Here is a 15,142-nt window from a genome sequence, read left to right as displayed (position 1 = left end):
TTTCAGTCCTTGTGGCAAAAAGCAGAATGCTTGATACAGTTGAAGTCGGAAGTTTACATACACCTTAGCGAAATACATTTAAACTCAGTTTTTCACAATTCCTGACATTTAATCAAAGTAAAAATTCCCTGTCTTAGATCAGTTAGGATCACCACTTTATTTTAAGAATGTGAAATGTCAGAATAAAAGTAGAGAGAATGATTTATTTCAGCTTTTATTTCTTTCATCACATTCCCAGTGGGTCAGAAGTTTACATACACTCAATTAGTATTTGGTAGCATTGCCTTTACATTGTTTAACTTTTCGGGTAGCCTTCCACAAGCTTCCCACAATAAGTCGGGTGAATTTTGGCCCATTCCTCCTGACAGAGCTGGGATAACTAAGTCAGGTTTGTAGGCCATTTTGCGCGCACACGCTTTTTCAGTTCTGCCCACAAATTTTCTATGGGATTGAGGTCAGGGCTTGGTGATGGCCACTCCAATGCCTTGACTTTGTTGTCCTTAAGCCATTTTGCCACAGCTTTGGAAATATGCTTGGGGTCATTGTCCATTTGGAAGACCCATTTGCGACCAAGCTTTAACTTCCTGACTGATGTCTTGAGATGTTGCTTCAATATATCCACATCATTTTCCTCCTCATGATGCCATCTATTTTGTGAAGTGCACCAGTCCCTCCTGCAGCAAAGCACCCCCACAACATGATGCTGCCACCCCCGTGCTTCACAGTTGGGATGGTGTTCTTCGGATTGCAAGCCTCCCCCTTTTTCCTCCAAACATAACGATGGTCATTATGGACAAACAGTTCTATTTGTTTTATCAGACCAGAGGACATTTCTCCAAAAAGTACAATCTTTGTCCCCATGTGCAGTTGCAAACCGTAGTCTGGCTTTTTTATGGCGGTTTTGGAGCAGTGGCTTCTTCCTTGCTGAGCTGCCTTTCAGGTTATGTCGATATAGGACTCGTTTTACTGTGGATATAGATACTTTTGTACCTGTTTCCTCCAGCATCTTCACAAGGTCCTTTGCTGTTGTTCTGGGATTGATTTGCACTTTTCGCACCAAAGTACGTTCATCTCTAGGAGACAGAACACGTCTCCTTCCTGAGCGGTATGACGGCTGCGTGGTCCCATGGTGTTTATACTTGCATACTATTGTTTGTACAGATAAACGTGGTATCTTCAGGCGTTTGGAAATTGCTCCCAAGGATGAACCAGACTTGTGGAGGTCTACAATTATTTTTCTAAGGTCTTGGCTGATTTCTATAGATTTTCCCATGATGTCAAGCAAAGAGGCACTGAGTTTGAAGGTAGGCCTTGAAATACATCCACAGGTACACCTCCAATTGACTCAAATGATGTCAATTAGCCTAACAGAAGCTTCTAAAGCCATGACATAATTTTCTGGAATTTTCCAAGCTGTTTAAAGGCACAGTCAGGTGGCGGGCACAATACAAATAGTCTGGTTAGCCAGTCTTATGGCTTGGAGGTAAAAGCTGTTGAGAAGCCTTTTGGTCTTAGACTTTACGGTAGCAGAGAGAACAGTCTATGACTGGGGTGGCTGGTGTCTTGGACAATTTTTAGGGCCTTCCTCTGACACCGCCTGGTGTAGAGTTCCTGGATGGCAGGCAGCTTGGCCCCAGTGATGTACTGGGCCGTACGCACTACCCTCTGTAGTGCCTTGCAGTCGGAGGCCGAGCAGTAGTCGTACCAGGCAGTGATACAACCAGTCAGGATGCTCTCGATGGTACAGCTGTAGAATCTTTTGAGGATCTGAGGACTCATGCCAAATATTTTCAGTCTCCTGAGGGGGAATAGGCTTTGTCGTGCCCTCTTCTCAACTGTCTTGGTGTGTTTTGACCATTCTAGTTTGTTGGTGATGTGGACACCAAGGAACTTAAATCTCTCAATCTGCTCCACTACAGCCCCGTCGATGAGAATGGGGCCGTGCTCGGTCCTCCTTTTCCTGTAGTCCACAATCATCTCCTTTGTCTTGATCACGTTGAGAAAGAGGTTGTTATTCTGGCACCACCCGGCCAAATTTCTGATCTCCTCCCTATAGGCTGTCTCGTCGTTGTCGGTGATCAGGCCTACCACTGTTGTGTCGTCTGCAAACTTAATGATGGTGTTGGAGTCGTACCTGGCCATGCAGTCGTGAACAGGGAGTACAGGAGGGGACTGAGCACGCACCCCTGAGGGGCTCCAGTTTTGAGGATCAGCGTGGGGGCGGCATGTCAGGATGTCCAGGTTCCAGTTGCAGAGGGAGGTGTTTAGTCCAAGGATCCTTAGCTTAGTGATGAGCTTTGAGGGCACTATGGTGTTGAACGCTGAGCTGTAGTCAATGAATAGCATTCTCACATAGGAATTCCTTTTGTCCAGGTGGGAAAGGGCAGTGTGTAGTGCAATAGAGATTGCATCATCTGTAGATCTGTTGGGGCGGTATGCAAATTAGAGTGGGTCTAGGGCTTAGACATCTGGTTCAGTAACATCAGTTGTCCTCTTTGTGAACAACATGCAGACTGTTTTTTTTCCGTCTGGCCCAGCGGCCTTGTGAATGTTGACCTGTTTAAAGGTCTTACTCACGTCGGCTAAGGAGAGAGTGGTCACACAGTCATCCGGAACAGCTAATGCGCTCATGCACATCTCAGTGTTGCTTGCCTCGAAGCATAGAAGTAATTTAGCCCGTCTGGTTGGCTCGTGACACTGGGCAGCTCACGGCTGTGCTTCCCTTTGTAGTCTGTAATAGTTCTCAAGCCCTGCCACATTTGACGAGCGTCGGAGCCGGTGTAGTACAATTCAATGTTAGTCCTGTATTGGCGCTTTGCCTGTTTGATGGTTTGTCGGAGGGCATAGCAGGATTTATTATAAGCTTCCGGGTTAGAGTCTCACACCTTGAAAGCAGCAGCTCTACCCTTAAGCACAGTATGAATGTTGCCTGTAATCCATGGCTTCTGGTTGGGGTATGTACGTACAGTCACTGTGGAGAATGACGTCCTCGATGCACTTATTGATAAATCAAATCAAAATCAAATGTATTTATATAGCCCTTCTTACATCAGCTGATATCTCAAAGTGCTGTACAGAAACCCAGCCTAAAACCCCCCAAACAGCAAGTAATGTAGGTGTAGAAGCACGGTGGCTAGGAAAAACTCCCTAGAAAGGCCAAAACCTAGGAAGAAACCTAGAGAGGAACCAGGCTATGAGGGGTGGCCAGTGCTCTTCTGGCTGTGCCGGGTGGAGATTATAACAGAACATGGCCAATAAAGCCAGTGACTGATGTGGTGTTCTCCTCAATGCCATCGGAAGAATCCCGGAACATGTTCCAGTCTGTCATAGCAAACCAGTCCTGTAGTTTAGCGTCTGCTTCATCTGACCACTTTTTTATAGACTGAGTCACTGGTACTTCCTGCTTTAATTTCAGCTTGTAAGCAAGAATCAGGAGGATGGAGTTGTGGTCAGATTTGCCAAATGGAGGGCGAGGGAGAGCTTTGTACGCGTCTCTGTGTGTGGAGTAAAGGTGATTTAGATTTTTTTTTCCCTCTGGTTGTGCATTTAACATGTAATATTGATGATAAGGCCAGATTTCCCAGACTCGCCGTCGGCGGATCCTTACAAGGCACCCCGCCCTGTGTCCTCTGTACCTGGGTCTCTTTCTCTTGCCAATGACGGGGATTTCGGCCTTGTCGGGTGTCTGAAGTACATCCTGTCGGTTGAAGAAAAAAATCTTTGTCTAATCCGAAGTGAGTCATCGTAAGATACGGCAAATAACACGAGATAAAACACATAACGATTGGTTGGGTAAAACTGCTTCCGGCGCCATCTCAGATTGGGAGTCCCATAAGGCGGCGCACGATTGGCCCAGCGTTGTCTGGGTTAGGGTTTGGCCGTGGTAGGACGTCAATGTATATAAGAATTTGTTCTTAACTGGCTTGCCTCGTTAAATAAAGGTTAAATAAAAAATGTATATGTAGCCCATGTATCTGATGCTGTCTGGACAGTGAAACAGCTCCTCTCTGTCTCAGTATGTGTAGACCATGTATCTGATGCTGTCTGGACAGTGAAACAGCACCTCTCTGATGCTGTCTGGACAGTGAAACAGCACCTCTCTGTCTCAGTATGTGTAGACCATGTATCTGATGCTGTCTGGACAGTGGAACAGCACCTCTCTGTCTCAGTATGTGTAGACATGTATCTGATGCTGTCTGGACAGTGAAACAGCACCTCTCTGTCTCAGTATGTGTAGACCATGTATCTGATGCTGTCTGGACAGTGAAACAGCTCCTCTCTGTCTCAGTATGTGTAGACCATGTATCTGATGCTATCTGGCTAGAAATAGTATGACATGCCATACTCTTTGGGTCCAGACAGCATCAGGTACATGGTCTACACATACTGAGACAGAGAGGTGCTGTTTCGCTCCATTGGATGCTTTAACTGAGATTGATGAGTATTTCTGTTGGGCACATTTCAGTCAAATAAATGATAAATATTTAAACATTTTATTTGGACGAGCAAGGGGGTACGATAGGGCGGTCCAGGCCCCCTAAGGCCTGCCCATAATGCTAGCCCTGTGTGCTAGCATGCTAGTTAGCACGCTCCTGCCTGCTGTGTACCAGACTAGCTAAGCTAGCACACAGTGTCCTTCGCTCCTACCCGCCGAACACCTGCCCTCGCCGTCGTTAACAGAACTGCGGGAAAACTGCCTGACAGGCGGGGACGAAAGACACTGTCTACAGGTGTACAGCTAGCTAACTAGCGTTGTCACCCCAGCCCCTTTTTCTGTGGGGTTTATCGGCGGCTGGCATCCAATATTATTGTGCATTAACGCCACATACTGCACTGGAGCACCCCCCGCCTCCCACCTGTCCCAGCTTAAACATGGTCCAATAGGAATATAAAGAGGGGTTGCTGCAGACGCTGGAGCGCCCCCCCGCCTCCCACCTGTCCCAGCTTAAACATGGTCCAATAGGAATATAAAGAGGGGTTGCTGCAGACGCTGGAGCGCCCCCCCGCCTCCCACCTGTCCCAGCTTAAACATGGTCCAATAGAAATATAAAGAGGGGTTGCTGCAGACGCTGGAACGCCCCCCCCGCCTCCCACCTGTCCCAGCTTAAACATGGTCCAATAGGAATATAAAGAGGGGTTGCTGCAGACGCTGGAACGCCCACATGCAAGAACCCTTCTCGTTGTTCGGGGTCGCCAAGCCCTTAAACTCGGTTGCTATGACAGTTGTAAGTAAACATTGGCTAAAATATTGAATTAAATTGTAACACAGTTATAGTCACCAACCCTCGTGATAACATGAAAACACTCAGCAGCTCTGCTGGGGTGAGTAAAATGTTCCGAGGGAGGTGGATTTTCAATGTTTTATTACGTTTATTTGTCAGGGACCAATGCCACTGCACCAGATTTAGCTAGGTAGTTAATGTTCATCTGTAGTCCCTGGACAGAAAACAATAAACAGCATTACATTAATACTATCCTACAGTATAACACACTATAAAAATATAGATAGAAAATACAAATAATCCTAATATTACATCAGAGTTTAAATGTCCCTTTGTTCTACAGTATTTTTAAAACATTTTTTAACTAGGCAAGTCGGTTAAGAACAAATTCTTATTTACAATGACGGCCTAGGAACAGTGGGTTAACTGCCTCTAACCACTAGGCTACCTGCCTCCCCCTCTAACCACTAGGCCACCCTGCCGCCCCTCCACTCTAACCACTAGGCTACCTGCCTCCTCTACCCTCTAACCACTAGGCTACCTGCCTCCTCTACACTCTAACCACTAGGCTACCTGCCTCCTCTACACTCTAACCACTAGGCTACCTGCCTCCTCTACACTCTAACCACTAGGCTACCTGCCTCCCCCTCTAACCACTAGGCCACCCTGCCGCCCCTCCACTCTAACCACTAGGCTACCTACCTCCTCTACCCTCTAACCACTAGGCTACCTGCCTCCCCCCTCTAACCACTAGGCTACCTGCCTCCCCTCCACTCTAACCACTAGGCTACCTGCCTCCCCCCTCTAACCACTAGGCCACCCTGCCGCCCCTCCACTCTAACCACTAGGCTACCCTGCCGCCCCCTCTAACCACTAGGCTACCTGCCTCCCCCCCTCTAACCACTAGGCTACCTGCCTCCCCCCCTCTAACCACTAGGCTACCTGCCTCCCCCCTCTAACCACTAGGCTACCTGCCTCCCCCCTCTAACCACTAGGCTACCTGCCTCCCCCCTCTAACCACTAGGCTACCTGCCTCCCCCTCTAACCACTAGGCTACCTGCCTCCCCCCCTCTAACCACTAGGCTACCTGCCTCCCCCCCTCTAACCACTAGGCTACCTGCCTCCCCCCTCTAGCCACTAGGCTACCTACCTCCTCTACCCTCTAACCACTAGGCTACCTGCCTCCTCTACACTCTAACCACTAGGCTACCTGCCTCCTCTACACTCTAACCACTAGGCTACCTGCCTCCTCTACACTCTAACCACTAGGCTACCTGCCTCCTCTACACTCTAACCACTAGGGCTACCTACCTCCTCTACACTCTAACCACTAGGCCTACCCTGCCTCCCCCCTCTAACCACTAGGCTACCTGCCTCCTCTACACTCTAACCACTAGGTTACCTGCCTCCTCTACACTCTAACCACTAGGCTACCTGCCTCCCCTTCTAACCACTAGGCTACCTGCCTCCCCCCTCTAACCACTAGGCTACCCTGCCTCCCCCCTCTAACCACAAGGCTACCTGCCTCCCCACTCTAACCACTAGGCTACCTGCCGCCCCTCCACTCTAACCACTAGGCTACCCTGCCTCCCCCCTCTAACCACTAGGCTACCTGCCCCCCCCCTCTAACCACTAGGCTACCTGCCTCCCCCTCTAACCACTAGGCTACCTGCCTCCCCCCTCTAACCACTAGGCTACCTGCCTCCCCCCTCTAACCACTAGGCTACCTGCCTCCCCCCTCTAACCACTAGGCTACCCCTCTCCCCCTCTAACCACTAGGCTACCTGCCTCCCCCCCTCTAACCACTAGGCTACCTGCCTCCCCCCTCTAACCACTAGGCTACCTGCCTCCCCCTCTAACCACTAGGCTACCTGCCTCCCCCCTCTAACCACTAGGCTACCTGCCTCCCCCCTCTAACCACTAGGCTACCTGCCTGCCCCCCTCTAACCACTAGGCTACCTGCCTCCCCCCTCTAACCACTAGGCTACCTGCCTCCCCCCTCTAACCACTAGGCTACCTGCCTCCCCCCTCTAACCACTAGGCTACCTGCCTCCCCCCTCTAACCACTAGGCTACCTGCCTCCCCCCTCTAACCACTAGGCCACCCTGCCGCCCCTCCACTCTAACCACTAGGCTACCTGCCTCCCCCCCTCTAACCACTAGGCTACCTGCCTCCCCCCTCTAACCACTAGGCTACCTGCCTCCCCCCTCTAACCACTAGGCTACCTGCCTCCTCTACACTCTAACCACTAGGCTACCTACCTCCTCTACACTCTAACCACTAGGCTACCTGCACCCCCCTCTAACCACTAGGCTACCTGCCTCCCCCCTCTAACCACTAGGCTACCTGCCTCCCCCTCTAACCACTAGGCTACCTGCCTCCCCCCTCTAACCACTAGGCTACCTGCCTCCCCCCTCTAACCACTAGGCTACCTGCCTCCCCCCTCTAACCACTAGGCTACCTGCCTCCCCCCCTCTAACCACTAGGCTACCTGCCTCCTCTACCCTCTAACCACTAGGCTACCTGCCTCCTCTACACTCTAACCACTAGGCTACCTACCTCCTCTACACTCTAACCACTAGGCTACCTGCACCCCCCTCTAACCACTAGGCTACCTGCCTCCCCCCTCTAACCACTAGGCTACCTGCCTCCCCCTCTAACCACTAGGCTACCTGCCTCCCCCCTCTAACCACTAGGCTACCTGCCTCCCCCCTCTAACCACTAGGCTACCTGCCTCCCCCCTCTAACCACTAGGCTACCTGCCTCCCCCCTCTAACCACTAGGCTACCTGCCTCCCCCCTCTAACCACTAGGCTACCTGCCTCCCCCTCTAACCACTAGGCTACCCTGCCTCCCCCTCTAACCACTAGGCTACCTGCCTCCTCTACACTCTAACCACTAGGCTACCTACCTCCTCTACACTCTAACCACTAGGCCACCCTGCCGCCCCTCCACTCTAACCACTAGGCTACCTGCCCCCCCCCCCCCCCCCCCCCTCTAACCACTAGGCTACCTGCCTCCCCCTCTAACCACTAGGCTACCTGCCCCCCCCCTCTAACCACTAGGCTACCTGCCCCCCCCCCTCTAACCACTAGGATACCTGCTGCTCCCCCTCTAACCACAAGGATACCTCCCCCCCCCTCTAACCACTAGGCTACCTGCCCCCCCCCTCTAACCACTAGGCTACCTGCCTCCCCCCTCTAACCACTAGGCCACCCTGCCGCCCCTCCACTCTAACCACTAGGCTACCCTGCCGCCCCCTCTAACCACTATGCTACCTGCCGCCCCTCCACTCTAACCACTAGGCTACCCTGCCACCCCCTCTAACCACTAGGCTACCTGCCTCCCCCCCTCTAACCACTAGGCTACCTGCCTCCCCCCCTCTAACCACTAGGCTACCTGCCTCCCCCCTCTAACCACTAGGCTACCTGCCTCCCCCCTCTAACCACTAGGCTACCTGCCTCCCCCCTCTAACCACTAGGCTACCTGCCTCCCCCTCTAACCACTAGGCTACCTGCCTCCCCCCCTCTAACCACTAGGCTACCTGCCTCCCCCCCTCTAACCACTAGGCTACCTACCTCCTCTACCCTCTAACCACTAGGCTACCTACCTCCTCTACCCTCTAACCACTAGGCTACCTGCCTCCTCTACACTCTAACCACTAGGTTACCTGCCCCCCCCTCTAACCACTAGGCTACCTGCCTCCCCACTCTAACCACTAGGCTACCTGCCGCCCCTCCACTCTAACCACTAGGCTACCCTGCCTCCCCCCTCTAACCACTAGGCTACCTGCCCCCCCCCTCTAACCACTAGGCTACCTGCCTCCCCCTCTAACCACTAGGCTACCTGCCTCCCCCCTCTAACCACTAGGCTACCTGCCTCCCCCCTCTAACCACTAGGCTACCTGCCTCCCCCCTCTAACCACTAGGCTACCTGCCTCCCCCTCTAACCACTAGGCTACCTGCCTCCCCCCTCTAACCACTAGGCTACCTGCCTCCCCCCTCTAACCACTAGGCTACCTGCCTCCCCCCTCTAACCACTAGGCTACCTGCCTCCCCCCTCTAACCACTAGGCTACCTGCCTCCCCCCTCTAACCACTAGGCCACCCTGCCGCCCCTCCACTCTAACCACTAGGCTACCTGCCTCCCCCCCTCTAACCACTAGGCTACCTGCCTCCCCCCCTCTAACCACTAGGCTACCTGCCTCCTCTACCCTCTAACCACTAGGCTACCTGCCTCCTCTACACTCTAACCACTAGGCTACCTACCTCCTCTACACTCTAACCACTAGGCTACCTGCACCCCCCTCTAACCACTAGGCTACCTGCCTCCCCCCTCTAACCACTAGGCTACCTGCCTCCCCCTCTAACCACTAGGCTACCTGCCTCCCCCCTCTAACCACTAGGCTACCTGCCTCCCCCCTCTAACCACTAGGCTACCTGCCTCCCCCCTCTAACCACTAGGCTACCTGCCTCCCCCCTCTAACCACTAGGCTACCTGCCTCCCCCCTCTAACCACTAGGCTACCTGCCTCCCCCTCTAACCACTAGGCTACCCTGCCTCCCCCTCTAACCACTAGGCTACCTGCCTCCTCTACACTCTAACCACTAGGCTACCTACCTCCTCTACACTCTAACCACTAGGCCACCCTGCTGCCCCTCCACTCTAACCACTAGGCTACCTGGCCCCCCCCCCCCCCCCCTCTAACCACTAGGCTACCTGCCTCCCCCTCTAACCACTAGGCTACCTGCCCCCCCCCTCTAACCACTAGGCTACCTGCCCCCCCCCTCTAACCACTAGGATACCTGCTGCTCCCCCTCTAACCACAAGGATACCTCCCCCCCCCCTCTAACCACTAGGCTACCTGCCCCCCCCCTCTAACCACTAGGCTACCTGCCTCCCCCCTCTAACCACTAGGCCACCCTGCCGCCCCTCCACTCTAACCACTAGGATACCTACCTGCCTCTACCCTCTAACCACTATGCTACCTGCCGCCCCTCCACTCTAACCACTAGGCTACCCTGCCACCCCCTCTAACCACTAGGCTACCTGCCTCCCCCCCTCTAACCACTAGGCTACCTGCCTCCCCCCCTCTAACCACTAGGCTACCTGCCTCCCCCCTCTAACCACTAGGCTACCTGCCTCCCCCCTCTAACCACTAGGCTACCTGCCTCCCCCCTCTAACCACTAGGCTACCTGCCTCCCCCTCTAACCACTAGGCTACCTGCCTCCCCCCCTCTAACCACTAGGCTACCTGCCTCCCCCCCTCTAACCACTAGGCTACCTACCTCCTCTACCCTCTAACCACTAGGCTACCTACCTCCTCTACCCTCTAACCACTAGGCTACCTGCCTCCTCTACACTCTAACCACTAGGCTACCTGCCTCCTCTACACTCTAACCACTAGGCTACCTACCTCCTCTACACTCTAACCACTAGGTTACCTGCCCCCCCCTCTAACCACTAGGCTACCTGCCTCCCCCTCTAACCACTAGGCTACCTGCCTCCCCCCTCTAACCACTAGGCTACCTGCCTCCCCCCTCTAACCACTAGGCTACCTGCCTCCCCCCTCTAACCACTAGGCTACCTGCCTCCCCCCTCTAACCACTAGGCTACCTGCCTCCCCCCTCTAACCACTAGGCTACCCTGCCTCCCCCTCTAACCACTAGGCTACCTGCCTCCCCCCCTCTAACCACTAGGCTACCTGCCTCCTCTACACTCTAACCACTAGGCTACCTACCTCCTCTACACTCTAACCACTAGGCCACCCTGCCGCCCCTCCACTCTAACCACTAGGCTACATGCCCCCCCCCCCCCCCCTCTAACCACTAGGCTACCTGCCTCCCCCCTCTAACCACTAGGCTACCTGCCTCCCCCCTCTAACCACTAGGCTACCTGCCTCCCCCCTCTAACCACTAGGCTACCTGCCTCCCCCTCTAACCACTAGGCTACCTGCCTCCCCCCCTCTAACCACTAGGCTACCTGCCTCCCCCCCTCTAACCACTAGGCTACCTGCCTCCCCCCTCTAACCACTAGGCTACCTGCCTCCCCCCTCTAACCACTAGGCTACCTGCCTCCCCCCTCTAACCACTAGGCTACCTGCCTCCCCCCTCTAACCACTAGGCCACCCTGCCGCCCCTCCACTCTAACCACTAGGCTACCTACCTCCTCTACACTCTAACCACTAGGCTTCTACCTCCTCTACCCTCTAACCACTAGGCTACCTACCTCCTCTACACTCTAACCACTAGGCTACCTGCACCCCCCTCTAACCACTAGGCTACCTGCCTCCCCCCTCTAACCACTAGGCTACCTGCCTCCCCCTCTAACCACTAGGCTACCTGCCTCCCCCCTCTAACCACTAGGCTACCTGCCTCCCCCCTCTAACCACTAGGCTACCTGCCTCCCCCCTCTAACCACTAGGCTACCTGCCTCCCCCCTCTAACCACTAGGCTACCTGCCTCCCCCCTCTAACCACTAGGCTACCTGCCTCCCCCTCTAACCACTAGGCTACCCTGCCTCCCCCTCTAACCACTAGGCTACCTGCTTCCCCCACTCTAACCACTAGGCTACCTGCCTCCCCCTCTAACCACTAGGCTACCTGCCTCCCCCCTCTAACCACTAGGCTACCTGCCTCCTCTACACTCTAACCACTAGGCTACCTGCCTCCTCTACACTCTAACCACTAGGCTACCTACCTCCTCTACACTCTAACCACTAGGCCACCCTGCCGCCCCTCCACTCTAACCACTAGGCTACCTGCCCCCCCCCCCCCCTCTAACCACTAGGCTACCTGCCTCCTCTACACTCTAACCACTAGGCTACCTGCCGCCCCTCTAACCACTAGGCTACCTGCCACCTCTACACTCTAACCACTAGGCTACCTACCTCCTCTACACTCTAACCACTAGGCCACCCTGCCGCCCCTCCACTCTAACCACTAGGCTACCCTGCCTCCCCCTCTAACCACTAGGCTACCTACCTCCTCTACACTCTAACCACTAGGCTACCTACCTCCTCTACACTCTAACCACTAGGCTACCTGCCCCCCCCCCCCCCCCCTCTAACCACTAGGCTACCTGCCGCCCCTCTAACCACTAGGCTACCTGCCACCTCTACACTCTAACCACTAGGCTACCTACCTCCTCTACACTCTAACCACTAGGCCACCCTGCCGCCCCTCCACTCTAACCACTAGGCTACCTGCCCCCCCCCCCCCCCCCCCCCCTCTAACCACTAGGCTACCTGCCGCCCCCCTCTAACCACTAGGCTACCTGCCTCCTCTACCCTCTAACCACTAGGCTACCTGCCTCCTCTACACTCTAACCACTAGGCCACCCTGCCGTCCCTCCACTCTAACCACTAGGCTACCTGCCCCCCCCCCCCCCCCCTCTAACCACTAGGCTACCTGCCTCCCCCCCTCTAACCACTAGGCTACCTGCCTCCCCCCTCTAACCACTAGGCTACCTGCCTCCCCCCTCTAACCACTAGGCTACCTGCCTCCCCCCTCTAACCACTAGGCTACCTGCCTCCCCCCCTCTAACCACTAGGCTACCCTGCCTCCCCCCCCTCTAACCACTAGGCTACCTGCCTCCCCCACTCTAACCACTAGGCTACCTGCCTCCCCCCTCTAACCACTAGGCTACCTGCCTCCCCACTCTAACCACTAGGCTACCTGCCTCCCCCACTCTAACCACTAGGCCACCCTGCCGCCCCCTCCCCCTCTAACCACTAGGCTACCTGCCTCCCCTCCACTCTAACCACTAGGCTACCTGCCTCCTCTACACTCTAACCACTAGGCTACCTGCCTCCTCTACACTCTAACCACTAGGCTACCTGCCTCCCCGCTCTAACCACTAGGCCACCCTGCCGCCCCTCCACTCTAACCACTAGGCTACCTACCTCCTCTACCCTCTAACCACTAGGCTACCTGCCTCCCCCCTCTAACCACTAGGCTACCTGCCTCCCCTCCACTCTAACCACTAGGCTACCTGCCTCCCCCCTCTAACCACTAGGCCACCCTGCCACCTCTACACTCTAACCACTAGGCTACCTACCTCCTCTACACTCTAACCACTAGGCTACCTACCTCCTCTACCCTCTAACCACTAGGCTACCTACCTCCTCTACACTCTAACCACTAGGCTACCTGCACCCCCCTCTAACCACTAGGCTACCTGCCTCCCCCCTCTAACCACTAGGCTACCTGCCTCCCCCTCTAACCACTAGGCTACCTGCCTCCCCCCTCTAACCACTAGGCTACCTGCCTCCCCCCTCTAACCACTAGGCTACCTGCCTCCCCCCTCTAACCACTAGGCTACCTGCCTCCCCCCTCTAACCACTAGGCTACCTGCCTCCCCCCTCTAACCACTAGGCTACCTGCCTCCCCCTCTAACCACTAGGCTACCCTGCCTCCCCCTCTAACCACTAGGCTACCTGCTACCCCCACTCTAACCACTAGGCTACCTGCCTCCCCCTCTAACCACTAGGCTACCTGCCTCCTCTACACTCTAACCACTAGGCTACCTACCTCCTCTACACTCTAACCACTAGGCCACCCTGCCGCCCCTCCACTCTAACCACTAGGCTACCTGCCCCCCCCCCCCCCCCTCTAACCACTAGGCTACCTGCCGCCCCTCTCTAACCACTAGGCTACCTGCCTCCCCCCTCTAACCACTAGGCTACCTGCCTCCCCCCTCTAACCACTAGGCTACCTGCCTCCCCCTCTAACCACTAGGCTACCTGCCTCCCCCCCTCTAACCACTAGGCTACCTGCCTCCCCCCCTCTAACCACTAGGCTACCTGCCTCCCCCCTCTAACCACTAGGCTACCTGCCTCCCCCCTCTAACCACTAGGCTACCTGCCTCCCCCCTCTAACCACTAGGCTACCTGCCTCCCCCCTCTAACCACTAGGCCACCCTGCCGCCCCTCCCCCTCTAACCACTAGGCTACCTGCCTCCTCTACACTCTAACCACTAGGCTACCTGCCTCCTCTACACTCTAACCACTAGGCTACCTGCCTCCTCTACACTCTAACCACTAGGCTACCTGCCTCCTCTACACTCTAACCACTAGGCTACCTACCTCCTCTACACTCTAACCACTAGGCTACCTACCTCCTCTACCCTCTAACCACTAGGCTACCTACCTCCTCTACACTCTAACCACTAGGCTACCTGCACCCCCCTCTAACCACTAGGCTACCTGCCTCCCCCCTCTAACCACTAGGCTACCTGCCTCCCCCTCTAACCACTAGGCTACCTGCCTCCCCCCTCTAACCACTAGGCTACCTGCCTCCCCCCTCTAACCACTAGGCTACCTGCCTCCCCCCTCTAACCACTAGGCTACCTGCCTCCCCCCTCTAACCACTAGGCTACCTGCCTCCCCCCTCTAACCACTAGGCTACCTGCCTCCCCCTCTAACCACTAGGCTACCCTGCCTCCCCCTCTAACCACTAGGCTACCTGCCTCCTCTACACTCTAACCACTAGGCTACCTACCTCCTCTACACTCTAACCACTAGGCCACCCTGCCGCCCCTCCACTCTAACCACTAGGCTACCTGCCCCCCCCCCCCCCTCTAACCACTAGGCTACCTGCCGCCCCTCTAACCACTAGGCTACCTGCCACCTCTACACTCTAACCACTAGGCTACCTACCTCCTCTACACTCTAACCACTAGGCCACCCTGCCGCCCCCTCCACTCTAACCACTAGGCTACCTGCCCCCCCCCTCTAACCACTAGGCTACCTGCCCCCCCCCTCTAACCACTAGGCTACCTGCCCCCCTCTAACCACTAGGCTACCTGCCCCCCCTCTAACCACTAGGCTACCTGCCTCCCCCTCTAACCACTAGGCTACCTGCCTCCCCCCTCTAACCACTAGGCTACCTGCCCCCCTCTAACCACTAGGCTACCTGCCCCCCC

Source organism: Salmo salar, chromosome 14 (assembly GCF_965601325.2).
Source record: "Salmo salar chromosome 14, fSalSal1, whole genome shotgun sequence".
Classification (NCBI taxonomy): domain Eukaryota; kingdom Metazoa; phylum Chordata; class Actinopteri; order Salmoniformes; family Salmonidae; genus Salmo; species Salmo salar.
This window is presented reverse-complemented; position numbering follows the sequence as displayed.